At 53.4% G+C, this 18471-nt stretch overlaps 1 protein-coding gene across 1 annotated transcript in view; it reads right to left on the bottom strand.

The window, feature by feature from the left end:
* Positions 1-13230, bottom strand: part of AHDC1 (AT hook, DNA binding motif, containing 1) — a 52825-nt gene extending 39595 nt beyond the window's left edge. Inside the window, exon 1 of the mRNA XM_005875250.2 lies at positions 12637-13230. The gene's annotated coding sequence lies outside the window, so the exon portion shown is untranslated. The remainder of the gene's footprint in view (positions 1-12636) is intronic.
* Positions 13231-18471: the final 5241 nt, after the last annotated feature.

Below are 18471 nucleotides of genomic sequence, written 5' to 3'. Positions count from 1 at the left end.
GACGCGGGCCTCACTGGACAGCGCCGCGGTGCCCCAGCGGCCAATCACCGGCCTCAATGTCCTTACCTGTAAATGGGGGTGAATTGGGAAGAGCCCCCTGGCTCAGATGGTGGGTACCGCATCAAGGCTTGGCTTGCTGTGTCTCTCTCCTTGGGCAAAATGCCTTCCCTTTTGGGGGCCTCGGTTTTTTCATTTATAAAATGAGGGGGTCTGAGAGGGCTCTTTTCCGGGGGGGAAGAATACCTTACTTTCCGGCAGCGGTTCTCAACCTGTGGGTCGCGACCCCTTTGGCGGTCGAACGACCCTTTCATAGGGGTCGCCTGCGACCATCCTGCATATCAGATATTTACACGACGATTCATAACAGTAGCAACATTACAGTTACGAAGTAGCAACGAAAATAATTTTATGGTTGGGTCACAACATGAGGAACTGTATTTAAAGGGCCAGAAGGTTGAGAACCACTGGATAGCGCATTTTCATTTACAACCCTTTTGAGCTTAGGGACTGCCCAGTGGTAATAACCATCACTGAATACTTGATGATAAGGTTCCCATAAAGTAGGTAATACTGTCCCTCTTTTGCTGAAGAGGAAACTGAGGCTCAGAAAGGTGAAGTGACCTGCCACCGGCCACACAGTGGCAGAGGTCAGAGTCATGAGCTCTGACTCCAGAGACTGAGTTAACCACTGAGCCGTAGTGGCCTGAGACAAGAGGGACACGCACGGCCCCCTTTTTACAGAGGAGGAGACAGGTTCAAACAGTGATTTGCCCAAAGTTGCCTTTGGCCAGTTAGTGGCAGAGCATCCAACAGAGATCTTCCAACTCAGCCTAATGCCCCAGTGCAGTGAGGATAGGGCCTAGAAATGGGCATACAGGCACTACCCACATGGGCCCCAGGTTGGGTCCCAGGGCCCTAGAGATCACCCTCTGCTCCCAAGGGTCACACCCAGACTCCTGGACCCCAGGATTCACGAATCCACCCAATTCTAAACTTAGCCCGGCCTCAGTCAGGGGGGCGGGGCACCTGGGGGTGAGGGAAGATGCATGCAGGTGTGACAGCCTCAGACAGGGCCTGGAGTTGCTTCCTGCCCCCACCCCCAACCCCAGGCAAGGAAGCACAAAGGTTGGCAGGCCCCCCACTCCTCCCCGGAAACCTGGCAGTTTATTTCTGTCTCTGGGCCCCCTGTTTCCACAGAGTCAGTCCAGGAAGGCTGGCAGCAGCTGGCTTGGAGGGGTGGAGCTCTTGCTGCCCTGCCCCAGCCCCACCTGCCAGGCCAGACTAGACTTCAGAGTCAGAGGTGGCACTGGGATGAGGGAGGAAGGAACAGGCCAGTAGGTCAGGACGCTAAGGGAGGCACCCACCTCCCAACCCAGAATCTAGATGCTCTCCCAGGGTGAGTCAGTCTATACCCGTTCAAGTCTAAGAGTACTAGTATAACCTCTGGTGTGTCCAACTCTGTATCATTCTGGCTCATGACGCCTCTGGACCCTGGTCCCAAAGACAATCCCACTTCTAAACCTGTGCTGCCCAATATGGTAGAAATATTGAGCACTGGAAATGTGGCTAATTGGAACTGGATTGTGCCGTAAGTATAAAATACATACCAGATTTTGAAGTCTAAATATAAAACAATAAAATATCTCATTAATAACTTTAATAGTGATTATATGTTGAAATGATAATAATTTGGATACGTTGAGTTAGATAAAATATATTATTAACATTAATTCACTTATTTCTTTTTACTTTGTTTAATGTAGCTACTAGAAAATTTAGATTACATATATGGCTGCTGCTACATTTCGATTGGAAAGTGTTGTTCTAGTCTAGACCATATGGTGCTCTAGCTTAGGACCAAGACTTTGCCTGCTCTAGATCACTATCTCAGTGGCTTCAGCTCATCAACTTCCCTATATCCAGACCACAGCCTATGTATGGGTCTAAATCTCAACACACCACCCTGTCTCACCACACTCCAGCTTCCTGTGAATTTCAGCTCAGCCAGAGATTATGGCTTAGTCTGCTTTAAACCACTGTCTAGTACATTTCTTGTTCAACAATTCCCAATATCTAGATCCCAGTAAGATGCATCTCTAGATCACCTTCCATATTATCCAGCCTGACACCCCAACCTTGTCTGCCTAGAGATCACTCAGTCAGATTTGAGATCTAGACACCCTCAGGAGGAATAAGCTTCTAGATCAGGGGTTGGCAAACTATGGCCCAAGGGCCAAATCCAGCCTGTGTCTATTTTAATAATTCAAGTTTCATTAGAACGCAGTCATGGTCATTCCTTTCTGCATCCTCTATGATTGCTTTCGAGGCACAATGGCAGAGTTGAGGGCTCATGACCGAGATCCTATGGTTTGCAAAGCCAAAAATTTTCATTGACTTTTTATAGAAAGTTTGCCAACCCATTCTAGAGACCCAACTAGTCTAACCCATCATGTATCTAGAGGGGACTATGGCCTAACCTGATCTAATCTAGATCACCTCCTGTAAGAGGGTGCCACTGACCAGGATCCAACCTAGAGCTGAACATGTGCCCCATGCTGCTTAAGTTCCAGATTCTGCTCTGATCTCAGAAATGGGACCCAGTATTCTTCGCTGGGATGGAAAGGGTGTTTCCACTTCCGAATTCCCCCAGAGAGATCAAGGCCCATTGACCCTGCTCAGTGGCCTTGAGAAGAGAGAGGGAGGGTAGACTCCAGAGACAGCACTGGAGGCTAAGCCAAAGAGTTCGGGGTGAGTCCTTCCCTGCCAAGGGTGCAGAACATAATCAGGCCAAGAAGGCAGAGTGGGCCTTGAGAAGAGAGAGGGAGGGTAGACTCCAGAGACGGCACTGGAGGCTAAGCCAAAGAGTTCGGGGTAAGTCCTTCCCTGCCAAGGGTGCAGAACAAGAAGGCAGAGTAGCCCCACACTCCACCCCTTCCCAGCAGGCTGCAGAGCAGGTCACTTAGCTGGGGGTCATGTGGGACAGATAACCAACCCATCCAGAAGCTAGACAAAGGACTTCAAACAGAATCTTTACCTCCAACCACCTGAAGCCTATCACCTCAGGAATGAGTCGTGCCACTACCCCCCTAGTTTGCCTCTAGCTTTGCTTCATGGCTTTCTTTGAAAATCCTCCCATGTCTGCCTCCCTCCCTGCCATTTCTCCCTCCAGCCTAGAAATTCTAGCCTTAACCTTAGCAATTAAGCTCGTGGGTTCTGGAGCTGACAAACCCAGGTTTCAATTCCAGCTCTGACTTTAGGCAAGTCACTCCACCTCTCTAGGCTTCCTCAGTTTCCTCGTCTGTAAAACAGAATAAAAATAATGGTACCTACCTCATAGGGCTGTTGTACAAACTTAAGATCATGATGTATGTCACTTTGTCCAGCACCTGACCCAATAAGCATGAGATGCTAGCTGTTATTTTGATTAATATTAATGATCTAGCATAGTTCCACAGATGGACTTTGGCAGGTCTGTACAATATTTTAACCAAAAGCTGTTTTTGCACTTTTGTAAAGAGAAGGCCCATGACTCTTATCATCTCCTCAAAATGAATCCTTAGCCCACATGGCTAAAAAAAGGAGGGTGTGGGGGGCCTTTAGTTCAATCCAAATGAGGAAACAGAGGCACACAGAGGGGAAAGGACTAGCCCAGGGTCCCTTAGAAAGTACCACCCAGGAGTACCATCTCCAAGGCCCCATAGGCCAAGCTGTCTCTCTGATCTGACTTCATCGTTTCTCACCTGCTCAGCAATGAAAGCCCCCCCCCCCCGACCCCAGTGGGCTCCCCACCTCCAAATGCCTCCACTGAAACTCTTCCACCTAGTGCCAGATTCCTCTTCCTCAGATGTCATTCTCATGACACTGTGTCCCTGCTCCAAAACCTTTAATAGCTCCCTATTGCTGACAACAACATCAAGGCTGAGGTCTTTAGCTTGACATCCAAGAGCCTTCAGAGGCAGCTCTGGCTCTCAACCTCCTCACTGTTCCCTCTTGTCTGGTCAGTGGAGCCGACTTCTTCCTCTCCTCTCTCCCCCTCCCCAGAGTCTCACACCACCTACACAATCACTCAGTTCTGGACAGATTCTGCCCCTTTGCTCAATCACACTGTGTCTCAGCCTAGCCTGCTTCCCCCATTCTGCCCTTAGGGTTGCCCCTGGGTCCAGCCACTCTGAACTCACCCTGATCAGGCCTCGCCTGGGTATACTGATTGCAGCTCTGGCTCCAGGAAGCAGCCCTCTGGCCCTGCTCTCCAGCCCAGATCCATTCCTAGACAATGACCCACCTTAGCCACCACCCATATGCTCTTCAGTTAACCTCTCTCCTTCTGTCCCCTAGACTTTCAGGAGCACTTCTCTTATCACAGTGAGACTGTCCTCAATCACGACTCCTGGGTCAGATTCTTTTCTTTGAGTTTCAATGTCCCCATCTATAAAATGGGGACAGCAAAACCTACACCTCATGTGATTCTCATGAAGGATTCATTCCTTATAAACTGGAAGGTACTTTTTCTATTAAAACTTGCTATACATGCCCTAGCTGGTTTGGCTCAGTGGATGGAGCATCGGCCTGCAGACTGAAGGGTCCCGGGTTCGATTGCGGTCAAGGGCACATGCCCTGGTTGCGGGCTCGAACCCCAGCAGGGGGGCGTGCAGGAGGCAGTTGATCAATGATTCTCTCTTATCACTGATGTTTCTATACCTCTCTCCCTCTCCCTTCCTCTCTGAAATCAATAAAAATATATTTTAAAAAAAAACAAACAGAAAAACTTGCTATACAAAAATGCTAACAATAGCCTCCATTTATAAGTTTATTTAAAATTGCAACAACAGTGCAACCTTAGCACTCCCTAACCCCTTTCCCTGTTTCATTTTTCTCCTTGGCACTTATCAGCATCTAACAAACCAACTATTTTATTTATTTTTGTGTTTACTGTCTGTTTCATCCTCTAAATGTAAGCTCCTTGAGGGCAGATATTTCTATTTATTTTGGTCTCTGTTGTGTGCCCTAGAGAAATTCCCATGTGTACTGGTTAGCTGAAGAATGAATGAATGAATCAAGTGCTTATTATGTGCCAAGCACTGTGCTATTCTTCTCAGAGATCATCTCATCTTAGGAGACAAGTACTTTCATTACCTCATTTTAAAAATGACACCTTCAGACCTGGCCGGTTTGGCTCAGTGGATAGAGTGTCGGCCTGAGGACTGAGGGTTGGGTTCTATTCTGGTCAAGGGCACATGCCCGGGTTGTGGGCTCGTGCAGGGGCGTGCAGGAGGCAGCCAATCAATGATTCTCTGTCATCATTGATCTCTCTCTCTCTCTCTCTCTCTCTCTCCATCTATCTATCTCTCTATCTCTATCTCTATCTCTATCTCTATCTCTATCATCTCTATCTCTATCTCCCTTTCTTTTCCCCTCTGAAATCAATAAAAAAATATTTTTTTTAAAAAGACCTTCAGTGGCTTGCCCTGATCACCCAGTAGGAAGCAGCCTGGCTAGGATTTGACTCTAGCACCTGCCCTCTTGAACTCTATGTTCTATTTCCTGTCTAGATGGGGGGCGAGAGGGGGGATGTCTTTCTATTTCTTCATTAGCTAAGCCTCTTGAATCTGTCACCCTCCCTATCGCCCTGGGGCTGTTACTCTCCCTGTGCCCCTGAGGCTACCAGCCCTCCCAATCCACATTCTGACCTCTCTCAGCCATTTCCTCCCACTTTTCAGCCATAAGCCATGATGTTCATCCTCACCTCAGGGCCTTTGCTAATGCTCTGTGCTCTGCCTGGAATGCGCTGACCCCATCTCTTTCAACTCTACCCATTTCTCAAGACCCACCTCTTCCAGGAAGCCCTGCCTCCAGTCTTTGCTTGCTCCCTTCCCTGACCTCATGCCTTGTAGTTTACTGCTGGGAAAACCCACCCGTACAGCATATGCTGGCTTGGGCTAGTCCTTGTTTCCTGAATTTGGAGGCCCTGTTCACTTCTATGGGTCTCCTGGCCAGGTCTCTCCTCCCTCCTTCCTCTGGTGAATCTCTGCTCCGACCCCGTCATCTCTTAATAAGGTTTAAAGCTCTGTGATTAAGAGCCTGCCTTTTGGGCCTCTCAAACTCCATCTCTACCCCCTACTAGCTGTGTTTCGTTGGACATGTCACTGCACCTCTCTGAACCTGTTTCCTATTTGCACCATGGGGGTAATATGAGCACCTGCCTCATGAACGAGTGTGCCTAGCACACAGTAAACACTCAATAAATATCCATTGTAATTTCTCCTATACCATTTTATTATGTTGCTCATGCCTGTTTTAAGGCCTCAGCCTCCTCTCCTCCAGAATATAACTGATAATAACAAGATTGCTAACATGTATTGACCACTTATCTGCAAGTAAAAATATGTCGGGCACCCAGCAAGGTGCTCAATATTTCGCAATGAATAAATGAAATAACTAGTTTAATCGTCACAATACCCTATGAGGAGGGGCACTATTATTATACCCATTTTACAGACAAGGAAGTCAAGGCCCAGAGAGGTATGCAACTCGCCATCATTGGGATTTGAACCCAAGCAGTCTGACTCTACAGCTGAGACTCTCCTCGCCTTCACTGTTCCCACCCTGCTCTGCTCCAGTGCCAGCCCCCAGGCCAGGACGCTGTCTTTCTCCAGAGGCTGGACCTTAGAATCTAGGTCACTGAGCCCCTGCTCCAGAGCTCAGACCCCTCACAAACCCCATGGAGTCAGTGCCACATTATTTCTCATTGACAGATGAGGAAGCTGAGGCTCAGAGAGCAGGCAAGTAACTAAGGTCACACAGGATTCAAAGCCCAAACTCTCAACCGCATCATGTTCATGTTTTTCGCCCACTGTCCTATACAACTGTTGATAACTGTTCACACACATCTGCCCTATTTCTTCAGTCAGTCAGATAGCAAGCTCTCTGCGGGCACAGTCTGAGGCCAACCCTTCCATGTGACCGTGGGCCGTGCTCCTCCATAGGGGCTTCCTAGCTGCTGATCTGCACCTCCCAGCCAGGCACACCTTGACACTCGCCTGCTCCTCACACAAAGCAGGTCTTGATTTGTGAGCTGTGTCTGCCCAGTCGGGCTTAGGATTGGTGAGGGCAGGGCTGGGTCTCCTCTTCCACCTAGACTAGAGGCTCCCCAAAGATGCCATGTCTCCCAGGAACTCAGGGCTCCCATCTCCCACTTCGAGGACCAAGGAGGCAGGGTAGCCTGGTGGTTCAGAGCAAGGACTCTGAATCCCCGTGTTCCCAGTTTAAAGGCTGGCTCTGCCAGGTACTGGCTGTGTGACCTTGGGCAAGTCACGAGGCTCAACCCAAGCCTCAATATTCTGATGTGTAAAACAAAGATGATAATCATAGGGCTGCTATGATGAGTAAATAAATATCTATAAAGTTAGGTGACTGTCTGGGACATGGTAAAGGCTGTGTGCTTGTTAAATAAATAAAAGTAGGGTTCCATGGAAGGGTCCCCCTGGTAGGGTACAGTGCAAAGTGACAAGGCAAGGCCCAGTTCCAAACAGACAACTGAAGACACACGGGGAAATGAAAACAGGTGGCCTCTGCCTTACACCTCAGGAAGCCCTTGTGGCAGGGACCCACCCCTCCTTCCCCTACATCCTCCAGAGGCAGAGGACCCCATTTCCTGGCCACATCAGTTTTCTGACCTAATACTCCTACCCTAATCCCCAAGCCACTTCCCCTCCTCTCCTTCCAACTGTTAACTCCTTCTGCACAGACAGATGACTGCCAGAATCCAGGCCCTGCCTCTCTTAGTTGCTGTGTGACCTTGGGCAAGTCACTTAGCCTCTCTGAGCCTCGCTCCCTCATCTCTAGAGAGGATAATCGACCCTGGAGGTCTGTCCTAAAGATGAGCTAATTCATAACTGAAATCATGCCCACAGATGTGTTCACAGGTGCTTGGACATAGTAGAGTCCCACAGGCCTGACCACATGGATGGGTTTGCTGTTTGGGCAATGGGGTAGGAAAGGAGGCTGCCATTAAACACTGACCTTCGCTTTTAAAGTTTTCCCAACAGCCCCTACCCAGTGCTTAGGTTGCAAGCCAAGCTCCCTGCCCTTTTTACATCACCACCCTATGATTTAAATACTGATTACCGGGGAGCAGGCAGGGGTCTCATGTCAGGCCTCCCTTCACCAAGTTACTGCATCTGAGACCCTGAAGCAGACATGGAGTGGAGGGGGAGGAGCAGGAGGGACCATACGTGAGGGCAGGGGAGGGGAGGGCCCCTTTGGAAGAGATTCGGGGAGAGTGGAGAAGACTCCTGGGTGAAGAGAGGCCAAGGGGAAGAGGGACATGTCCCCGAGGCCCTTCCTCTCCTCCACGGCTCACTCAGCAATCAGCTGGCCTGGCCTTCCACCCCTCTGAAAAGGAAGAGGAGCCAGCGGCAGCAAGTTACGAGAAACGATTACCTGCCGTTAATTAATTAAAATAAACAGCAAATTAAATACAGCAAAATTAAAATAGCACAGGAAATTAATTCTCTACCAGCCCCACCTCACAGGTAAGATGCTTAAAGGGCCCCTTGCAGCCAGGATCCAGGGGGGTCACCGGAACCTGCCTTACACCACGACTCCTGTCAAACCCAGACATCAGTGGCAAAACCCAGCTACCCACCGGCATTCACCCGGCTCTGTCTCCCCAAGATTGGCTTCCTGGCTCCTTCCCCCCATTCCTGAACCCAAGCCCTGCTCCTTGGTCAGTGGGTAGGAAGGCACATGGCCCACATCTACAATCACACGGGTCAGGACAGAAGGGAAGGGGGGCTCTGCCTTCTCTTCTGGGTCCCTGCTGGGGCTTGGAGTCAGATCCTGGCAAAGACCCCTCCCTTCACGGTGAGTGCCTGGCCCCTCATTTGGAGCACCCACAATTTCTCTCTGGGAAACCCCTCACTTTGCTCTTTCCTTTTCCTTGGAATGTGCAGGAAGAAAGCACTGCTGAGGCCCCGAATCCCAGGCCAGAAGATGCCCAGAGTCAGGCAGACCAACCCTTAGGACATGACACACGATTCCCTCCTATACAAGACCAACTGCCTCATTGTACAGATGGGGACACTGAGACCAAGGAGGGCCAAGACATTTGTTTGCCATCATCCAATGGCTTAGTAGCAAAGCCTGGAGCAGAATGTCTAATGGGCATGTTCCATGTCACCACCAAAGCGTGGTATTAAAAACAACAACACGCACACACCATGGTATTTTCTAGGGTGTAGCTCCGCTCCGTGCTGACATCCCTCTGAGCCTTGCCTCCTAATCCCATCCCACAACTCCCGACTCCCCCTTCTTGTGTCCCACAACACAAGAGCCACGTTAGACTCGTCAACCTGCCCTTGAGCTCTTGTTCACATGCTTCCCTCCCCCCGAAGCTCCTCCCCCACCTCTACCTGCCCAAGTTCGACCGGCCTCTTTAGGGTCCCACTCAATGCCTGCTCCTCCATGAGCCACCCAGAGAGCCCTGACCGGTGCTGCCTCACCCTCCTTTAACCTCCCAGGGTGCTTTCTCCCTCCCACTCCTATGCCTGGCCTCCCTGTTGCCTGTGTGAGCTGTGGTTTTCAGTGCATGAGCTTCCAGAAGCTGCAGACCATCTTGCCTTTGGGCCCAGCACCTGGCACTGTACCCAGCACTCAGAAGGTGCTCCGGCAATCTCCTCATCTGATGTCTCCCCGAGTCCTAGTGATCGCTGACAATTGGCTATCACTTATTAAGCATTTACTATAAGCCTGGCTCCTGCACTGTCCCATCCTCACATGATGGACCCCGCTCAGAGTCTATGGGACTCTGTCCAGGGTTACAGCTCAGGAACTGGAACTCCACCGGTTCTTGCTTCGAAATGAATCTCCTCCATCCTGCTTGCCTCTTCTAGGTCAGACCACCCTCTTCTCCCATCTGTACCACTAAAGCCTCTCCGCTAGCCTCCCTGCCTCCGTTCTCTCCCCACCCTATCCTGTCACTAAAGACTTCCCGTGACTCCTTGTGGCCCACTGGACAAGATCCAAACCGCTGAGCATAGCATCTAAACTCGGGGACATCCGGCCCGTTTTCTTTGCAGCTTCTCTTCTAGTCTCTGCACATCACCCTATCTTCCCAGCATAGCGGGGTGGGCAAAAGTAGGTTTACAGTTGTTTATATGGAAAAAGATACGCAGGTTATGATGATTACAATAGCTTTATTAACCATTTCATGTACTCACAAGTGTAGACCTACCTTTGCCTACCCCTAAATAATAGTTTGATTCATTTCCAGGCTTTGCATATGCTATTTTCCTCTGCCTGGAAGACCCTTCCCGTATTTTTCCTACACATTCTTCAACATCCCAAGACCAAAGGATACCTTAGAATCTAATCATACTAGTCAAGCAACAGACAGAACTGGTCACAAAATTGAGAGCTGTATGAAGGAAGGGCCTGAGTCACCACAGTATCCCCAGAGCTTAACACAAAATCAATGCTCGATCAACATTTGTTGAATGAATAAGTGAATGTTCCATATATAACTGTTGACTAAACAGAGAGATGACAAGGCCACAGAATGCGGGGCTGGAGGTGGAGGGGAAGCGGCTGAGGCCAGCAAGGCCAAGGACGCAGTGGGAGCAGGGACAGATGCTGCCAGGGCCGCTCTGCCGCAGAGCACACGTCTGGCAGGGGGAGTTTGTGAGAGACAGTGATGGTGTGAGGGAGGTTCTCTGTGTGTGTGCGTGCGCACATGTGTGAGAAAGTGGTGAGGATGCGTGTGTGTGTGTGTGTGTGTGTTGCATTTGGGAATTAGTCTGTGAAAGAGAAGGTGAGGAGGTACCTGAAGGAGGGCATGGATGTGTGCGGGGATGATCCGTGAGAGATGAGGGTGTGGAAAGCCGATGTGTATTATCTGTGTGGGGGTCCGTGTAAGAGAAGGTAAGGGTGCATGCCACGAAGGCAGTGTGTATGTGCTGCAGACTGTATATGTCTACTTGGGGGGGTGAGTGAGAAAGATAAGGGGACACCTGAGGGGGGTGTGGGTGAGAAATTTCAGTGTGTGGGTATGTGGGAGTGCTAAGAACATGTGCAGAAGTGGATGGTGTGCCTGTGAGAGCATCCAATGGGGAGGGTAAGGTAAGAAATGTCAGGGCTCTGCTGAGGGTGTGGCTGCCATGGCCTCGGTCACGGGCCCAGTGCCAGAGGTGGGGGCTGGCCCTGGGCCCGGGGCGGGGGGGGCTCTGACTGAGCAGAAGACTCCTCAGTGTTCCTCCTGGAACCACAGGCACCAGATTATCATATCCCCAGGCAGGGAGGTCGAGGAGGAAGCCCAGATGTGTGTGCGCCTTACATCTGTCCACAGCAAAACCTCTGGGCATTTATTTGTCTTTGTCTGTGTCCGGGTGTGCACGCCTGTGCTTGTATGCGAACTGCCGCTGTGTGTCTGTGCCTGCCTTTGTCTCTGTATGTATCTAGGCCTTTGTCTCAGTGTGTGTGGCTGTTGGTCTATGCCTGTCTGCATGACTGTGTCTGGTTTGTGTGTGGCTAAGTGTGTCTGTGTCTAAGGGGTACTGTGTGTCCTTGATCTGTGCATGTCTAAGCAGGGCTGCGAGCATCCCCCTGGATGCCTGTGTATTTGTGCGTCCACGTGGCCTTAGCGTGAATGGGGGAATGTTGTGCTTTGAGGCTGTGGGTCTAGATTTCGGTGTTTGTGTCTCTGTGTGGGAGACTCTGCCATATACTGTAGTAGGAAAATTGTTATCTGTATCTGTGGGATATATGCTTGTGAGACCAAGGATATGTGTTGTCTCTGTGCCTCTGTGTGTGTGTGTGTGTGTTGGGTGTGAGGGTGTGAGGGGTTTGTCACAGACTGGTGAGCAAGTTAATCTCAGACTCCATGACACGTGGAATAAAATCACGCTCCCATAATGGGATCATTCGTCTTCCTGTCCAAGGAGAGAACCAACTCTTCACCCTCCACCCTGGGGGAGCCAGTGGGGCCAGGGCCAGGCATGGGCCCCCACCCAGGCCCACTCTGGTCTCAGCACCCCGCCCTTACCCCTCCTCTGCTGCACCAGGCCCGTCCTGCCTCCAGAGTGCCCTAGTGCCCACTGCGGGCTGGGCTGGGCTCCAGGACATGTGACCAAGCCTTAGAGGCCTGTCCTGGGCCCCCCAGCCCCACCCACTGCCGAGGGCCCTGCCCCAGATGGGAGGGGGGTACAGGAAGGACTCTCTGGGCCCCTCCTCCTCCCGGAGGGGAGGGATGAGCTGCAGGCCCAGCCGGGATTTTCCATCTCTCAGCAACAAGATTCCTGGTGAGCAGGCTGCAGGGTTTGGCAGGGTGCCTGCTGGAGACCCGCCCTCACCCGCCAGGATGCCTGGGTCCCCAGGGCCAGGCAGCAGTCAGTTCCCTGGGGAGCTAGGAGGGCCCCAGAACTCTCGCCTGCTGCTGCCCAGGCCTGTGGGAAAGCCAGACCCTTCGAGGCTCCTGCTCCCAAACAAAGATGGCTCCCCAGCAACCAGGCAAACCACTACCCTTCCCCTGGCCTCCCCCCAACCTCAGCCTTTGCTTTAGAAATCCATCAAAGGCCAACCACCCAGCACCACCCCTCCCCGCCTGAACCTCAGCACACACCCAGCCTGGATTCTAGACCTCACCTCTGGGTTTGAGGGCTCCCAAGGCCAAGGCTGTGCTTCTCTCAGACTGGGGCTTCTGAAGACAGGGCCATGTGTCCTGCAGCTGCGCAATCCCTCTTGGTCTTTGTGCTCCTTCCTGAATGAGCAGACAGGTACCAGGAGAGAATTTCAAACCCCAGGTTGAGGAAATGGAGGCCTCGAAGCCCTATCTACCACTGTGAGTCAGAGGTCACATCCAGTGGTGGACACACCAGGTCTTTATCCTACCCAACTGCAGTGGCTGCACTCTTCCTTCCCCACAGGGGTGCACGTGTGCAATTTCAGAAGTGGGTGAGCACCCGTTGGAGGGAGAGGGGAATGGGCAGGTGGACTCCCTTAACCCCCGGCCTTGGATGAGCAGCTGGGGGGCAGGTTTGGTAAGAGATTAAGGTGGAGGAGGAGGAAAACTGAGAGGGTCCAAGATTTATGAGCTTAATTCTTTCCCCTTAAATTCCCCTCCAAGCCCCCCAGCACCAGCCTGGTCCTTCCAGGGTCATGCTGTGGCCCCAGGCCAATATCAAGGCCCTAACCCATCCATCAGCTGTTGCTAGGGAGTTTCCACCCCAATGAGTTCCAAAAGGAGGGGCTCAACTGACACTAGGAGCCCAGATGGATGGGGAGGGGGCATGGCCTAGAGGTAGTAACAGCACCCTGCACCCTGCACTCTCCCAGGGCTGAGGGCTCACAACCTCCAGGGAAGAAGCAAGGTTGGTGGGTGGGGCCCAGGAGGAGGTACCTCCCAGCCCTGGTACCACACCCAGCCCCGCCCTTTCAACAGGCAAGGAGACCTGGGATCCCATGGGGCCCTGCAGCTCACAGGGTGTGTGAGCTTGGGCGGCTGCTGCTCCTCTCCAGGCCTCCCCACTGCATGAAGCAGGAAGTGGCTCAGAAATCCCAGGTGTCCCCCCCCGCCCCTTCAGCTCAGCTCCCTCAGCACTAAGCCCTGCCCTCTCTCTAGTCCAGGGGTGTCACCCAGAATCTGGGCCAGATGGGGTGAGGCTGCAGCAGCTACCTGGAAAAGTCCCTGAAGCCACCCAAGTCAGAACTGAAGAACCTGTGGTGGTTACCCCTTCGCTACGCATCCATTTTCCAGAAAAGAGAAGCTGAAGCTCTGAGAGAGTGTCTGGGTCTGGACCAAGGCCTCAGTTTTGCTGGTGGTTAAGAGTAGAAAGAACAGCCCCAACCGGTTTGGCTCAGTGGATGGAGCGTCGGCCTGCGGACTGAAGGGTCCCAGATTCGATTCCGGTCAAGGGCATGTACCTTGGTTGTGGGCACATCCCCGGTAGGAGGTGTGCAGGAGGCAGCCGATCGATGTTTCTCTCTCATCGATGTTTCTAACTCTCTATCCCTCTCCCTTCCTCTCTGTAAAAAATCAATAAAATATATTTTTTTTAAAAAGAGTAGAAAGAACAGAAAGACCTGGATTAAAATTCCAGAAACCTGTTATGTGAGGTCCCTTGTCTTCTCTCAGCCTCAGATTCCTCATCTGCAAAATGGGTAACAGTGCCTCCCGCCTACAACTGTTAAGTTGACATGAGAAAATGCATGTAAGGGCTGGGCACCGTATAGCGAGCATTTGCACAGTGCTAGTTATCACGACTGTGGGTAGTGCTAGCATAAACCCAAGTGGCCAAGGTAAGGGGGGAAATGGCTCATCCTCCAGCCAGATCGGGACCTCCAGGGTCTCAGCCCAGAAGGGCCAACCAAATTCCTCGAAGCCCCCAGCGGCCTCCCCTATTCGTTAAAGGACTCTCATTAGTGAGCCTGGGCACCTGCCCCTCTGCACATAATAAGCCTCATTAGTATCTTAGCCCCAAGCTCTGTGCCCAGAATCTATGTCTGTGCACACGCATGAGGGTGGGGAGCTGCAACAGGCCACCAGCCGGGAGACAGCATCCTCGGCAATCACACCCCCTGCCTGTCATCGGCAGGGCCCGTCACCCAGCTTGTCACCTGCCTGCCTCGCACCCGCACCACCTGTCACCCACCCAGCTCCTCACCCACCCAGCCCATCACCTGCACCACCTGTCACCCACCCAGCCTGTCTCCAGAGCTGCCTGACAGGCATCTGGGTGGGGAGCAGGAGATGGGGAGGAGAAGACCACAGGGGTGTGGAGCTGGGGGCCCCAGAGACCCTGTAGGACCCCCACTTCAGCTCAGCATCCTGCAGCATCGCCATGGCAACCTCTCAGCCCGCAACCACTTTCCCAAACATCCCCCGCCCCCCCCCCCCCCCACCCCACCCCTGCCACCGGAACCGCCCCCCCCCCCCCCCCCCCCCCAAGCCCTGCTCTTAGCTGAGCTGAGCTGAGAAGAGCCTGAGTGACAGCAGAATGGGGCAGGAAGGAGGTGTTCATCAGCTGCTTGGCCTTGGCCATCCTTCCCTCTTTGGACTCGGTTACTCCATCTGCAAAATGGAGGGGCTGGGGTGGGTGAGGCCCCTGTAAAGCAGGTCACCCTTCTCCAGCCTGAATTCGCATGAGCCAGATGCCAGTTAACCTGTGAGGGCTGGGAGGTGGGACAAAGGGACAGGAGTTTCTGGGTTCTTCCACACTCCTTTGCCCCTGGTCCAGCCCAGAGAAGCTGGGCCTCTGACACTAGCTCACACAGCAAAAGAGGAAGAGTAGGCTGGAAGGGAGGGGGCTCTGCCACAGGACTGCCAGCTGGAGACATCACACGGGGTGACCCAAGGTGACCGGGGCTGAGTTGGCCCCCACCTCGGAGCTGCATTATTTATAAAACCCAGAGCCTGGAGCTGAGCAACAGCTGCAGTGCTGCCCCTCCAGGGGGCACATGCCACAGTGGAATGGAGAAGACAAGGTGCCTCTTCAGGGAAGGCCCCTAGGGTCCCTGGCTCCCTCCATGGCTGGCGAGGGCAGGGGCTGAGGTGGGAGAGGGGCAGCAACCCATCCTTCCTCTCCCGCCCTATCCTCTCCACTCCTCCAGCCAGGCGGCGATAGGATTACTTCTGCATGACTGCCTGCTCCACGGGGTTCCAGAGACCCTCCTGCCTGCAGCAATCTTTAAAATTCCTCCAGCCCAACCTCGCTCCCTTTCTCCCAGAAGTGAATGCTCCAGCCTCTACCACAGTGTGCCCGCCGATGCCACCACTAAGCAGGCTGGTGCCCATGGACAAAGGAGAACCCATCCTCAGGGTGTAGCCTCATGTCCCTCAGAACCCTCTGAGGCCCAGGCCCTAGCCCATCCCCTCTAGCCCCTGGTACTGGTCCAGCCCCACAGAGTATGGCTGAAGCTAGGGTCAGGCATGCCAGCTGTGCCAAGGTGGATGAGCAGATACGTGCAAACACACTTGGTGGATCTTGGCATGCCTGGCCGTGTCCTCTGCTGCCAGAACCTGGCTGCCCCCACTCAGCTCTGACCAACCCCTCCCTACTTCACCAATCCCTGCTACCCCTGGGGTGGGCAGACAGCTGGGCCAGCGCCTGTGGCTCCCCAGGGTACAAGAGGCAGGCAGGAGATCGATCCACTGAATTTTTCAAGGCTCTAATGGAGCCTGCATCCTAGGACTTGGGGCCTGGGACACAGGGGGTGTCTTGGGGACCCCTCCCTCAGCATTGCAGTTGCTGCATCTGTCAGGTATTGGGGGTCAGGGGAACCTTTCTCGGAGCCTTCCTCCAGCAACAGATGTGGCACGAGAAGCCCCTGGGAAAGAGATGGTATTGGGGGGGAGGCTGTGAGCAATACCCAGAGGCCCCCCGATTTCCCCAGCCCTAATGCGGGCAGAAGCAGCTCAGCCTCTAAATCACTCCCCTCATGCTGCCCTCTGAGGCGGATTCTGTGCATCTGTAATTAGGGGGTGGAACAGATGGTGGAGATTCCGTTTAAAATCATGCATCTAGTCAAGTAACCTTCACTGTCGGAACTGACTCCCAGGGAGACCAAGCCCCAAGCCCGGATGGGGGGGGGGGAGCATGTCAAGCCAGCACCTTCATGGTCTTTTTTTCCTGCAGCCCCTGTCCCTCTCAGGTGAGCTGGGGCGGGGGCGGGGGAGGGGGAGGTTGGCAAGCGCCCGAGAAAGCACAGGCTGGGGGTAAATCCCCTGCCCGCCCCCCCCACATGCCACAGCCAGGGCAGAGCCAGGTACTCCAAGTTCTTGGCTGAGAGACCAGAGTGACCAGGTGCCAAGAGCCCCCAAAGAGGCCCCAAGCCCCCAAAGCCCAGGCCAGGGTGCCCTGAACACAGGGTCTTGGGTGGGGCAGCTTTGAACCAGATGTACAGCCTCACTGTCCAGGAATGAAAGGCCTGGGGCAGTGACGGGGGTGAGATGCCTCCCCAGGCAGAGGAGGCTCTGGGAAGTGGGGGAGGTCTGGGAAGCCGAGAAAGAGAGAGAGCACACAAGAGTGAGGGATTGTGTGTGCAAGGCTAAGGCTGTCTGGGGAGGGGGTTAGTGTCGGGGAGAACAAGGTGGAGAGTGCTAGGAGGAGGGTGTGCTGGAATGTGTGATGGTGGGAGTGAGGGCTGCAGTCAAGCTGAGGTGGGGTATGGGCAGGGGGAGGTGAGGGTGCAGGGTTGTGACTGAGCTGAGGCTGTATGTGTGTGTGAGTGTGGGGTCGGTGTTTGGAGAGGTGCGCGTGGGCTGTCCCTGGGCTCAGGTGGCTGAGGAAAGTTGTGGAGCTTGTTGGGATGTACAGAGGACTGCCTTTTTGAGGGGGTTTTGGGTCTGGATGGGGAAAGCAGGTGTGTAGGTGTGTGTGTGTGTGTGTGTGTGTGTGTGTGTGTGTGTGTTGTGTGTGTGTGTGTGTGTGTGTGTGTGTGTCTGGGAGAGTACAAGAAACTGGGGGGAAGTTAACTGTTTAGAGATGTACTAGAACCGCAGCCATCAATGTCTGTGTGTCTGAGGTAACTGGTGCGGCTACAGGGGGTGTTCTCATCTGAATGGGTGTGGAGGCAGTCAGTGTGCCGATGTGTATGGGGGGGCTGTGTGTTTGGAAAGGTGTAGAAGGCTGGACAGACGTGTTTGGGGAGGTGCTGGGCTGCAGCTGGGGGAAATGCTGGGCTATCGGGAGAGTCCGTGTGCTAGTGAGGTGGTGGGACGCTGAGAGTCTGCGTGTGTGCAAAGTGTCAGGGCCGCAGCGGAGTCCTGGGTATATCTGGGGAGGAGTTGGGGTTGGAGAGGGAGTCCATGTGGCTGAAGCTATGTGCGTGCGTGTGTACATTGGGATGTTTCGGGGTATATTGCGGGTCATAAAAATGTTTGTTTTGGTTAAACATTAGGGTTGCAAATATCTGTGTGGGTAGGCATTTATGTGGTGGTTGTGTGTTTAGGGGCATGTTCGGGCTGTGTGCGATATGGGCCAGTGGGATGTCAGGTGTTCTATGTGCAGCGACTGTGTTTGTGGAGGGACTGGGCTGTGTGTGTTTGCAGGTGGAGCAGCTGTGTGTTTAGGGGTGTTGGAGCCGTGTGTGTGGAGCAGTTTTATATATTTGGGAGGTGGTAGGGGCTGTAGTTAGTGAGGATGGGTGCCCCTCTGGGGAAATGAAGAGCTGAATCCTGGCCTCTGTTCAGGCACCCACTGGGGGGCTGCCAGATTCAAGCCCTCTACCTTACCGGGGGTGCCTGCCCACCCCCAGGCCCCGTGCGAGGGTGTCCAGACAGGCAGTCCATCTGTCTCAGCCTGTGCCCAGGCCCGGGAGCAGCCGCCTCCTCGCTCCCTGGGGGATGGCAGCAGATCCTAGCCCACCCATCTGCCTTCAGATGGTCGAGGCAGGAGCCTCCACGAAGCTGCCTGGAGGGCATCAGTGTGTTTGAAGAGGCCTGGGCTGGGAGGGGGGGAACTGCACAGCAAACAGTCCTCA

The sequence above is a fragment of the Myotis brandtii genome, unplaced genomic scaffold, assembly GCF_000412655.1.
Source record: "Myotis brandtii unplaced genomic scaffold, ASM41265v1 scaffold456, whole genome shotgun sequence".
NCBI classification, from domain to species: Eukaryota; Metazoa; Chordata; class Mammalia; order Chiroptera; family Vespertilionidae; genus Myotis; species Myotis brandtii.
Note: the sequence above shows the minus strand (reverse complement) of the source record. Positions and strands in the feature narration are given on the sequence as shown.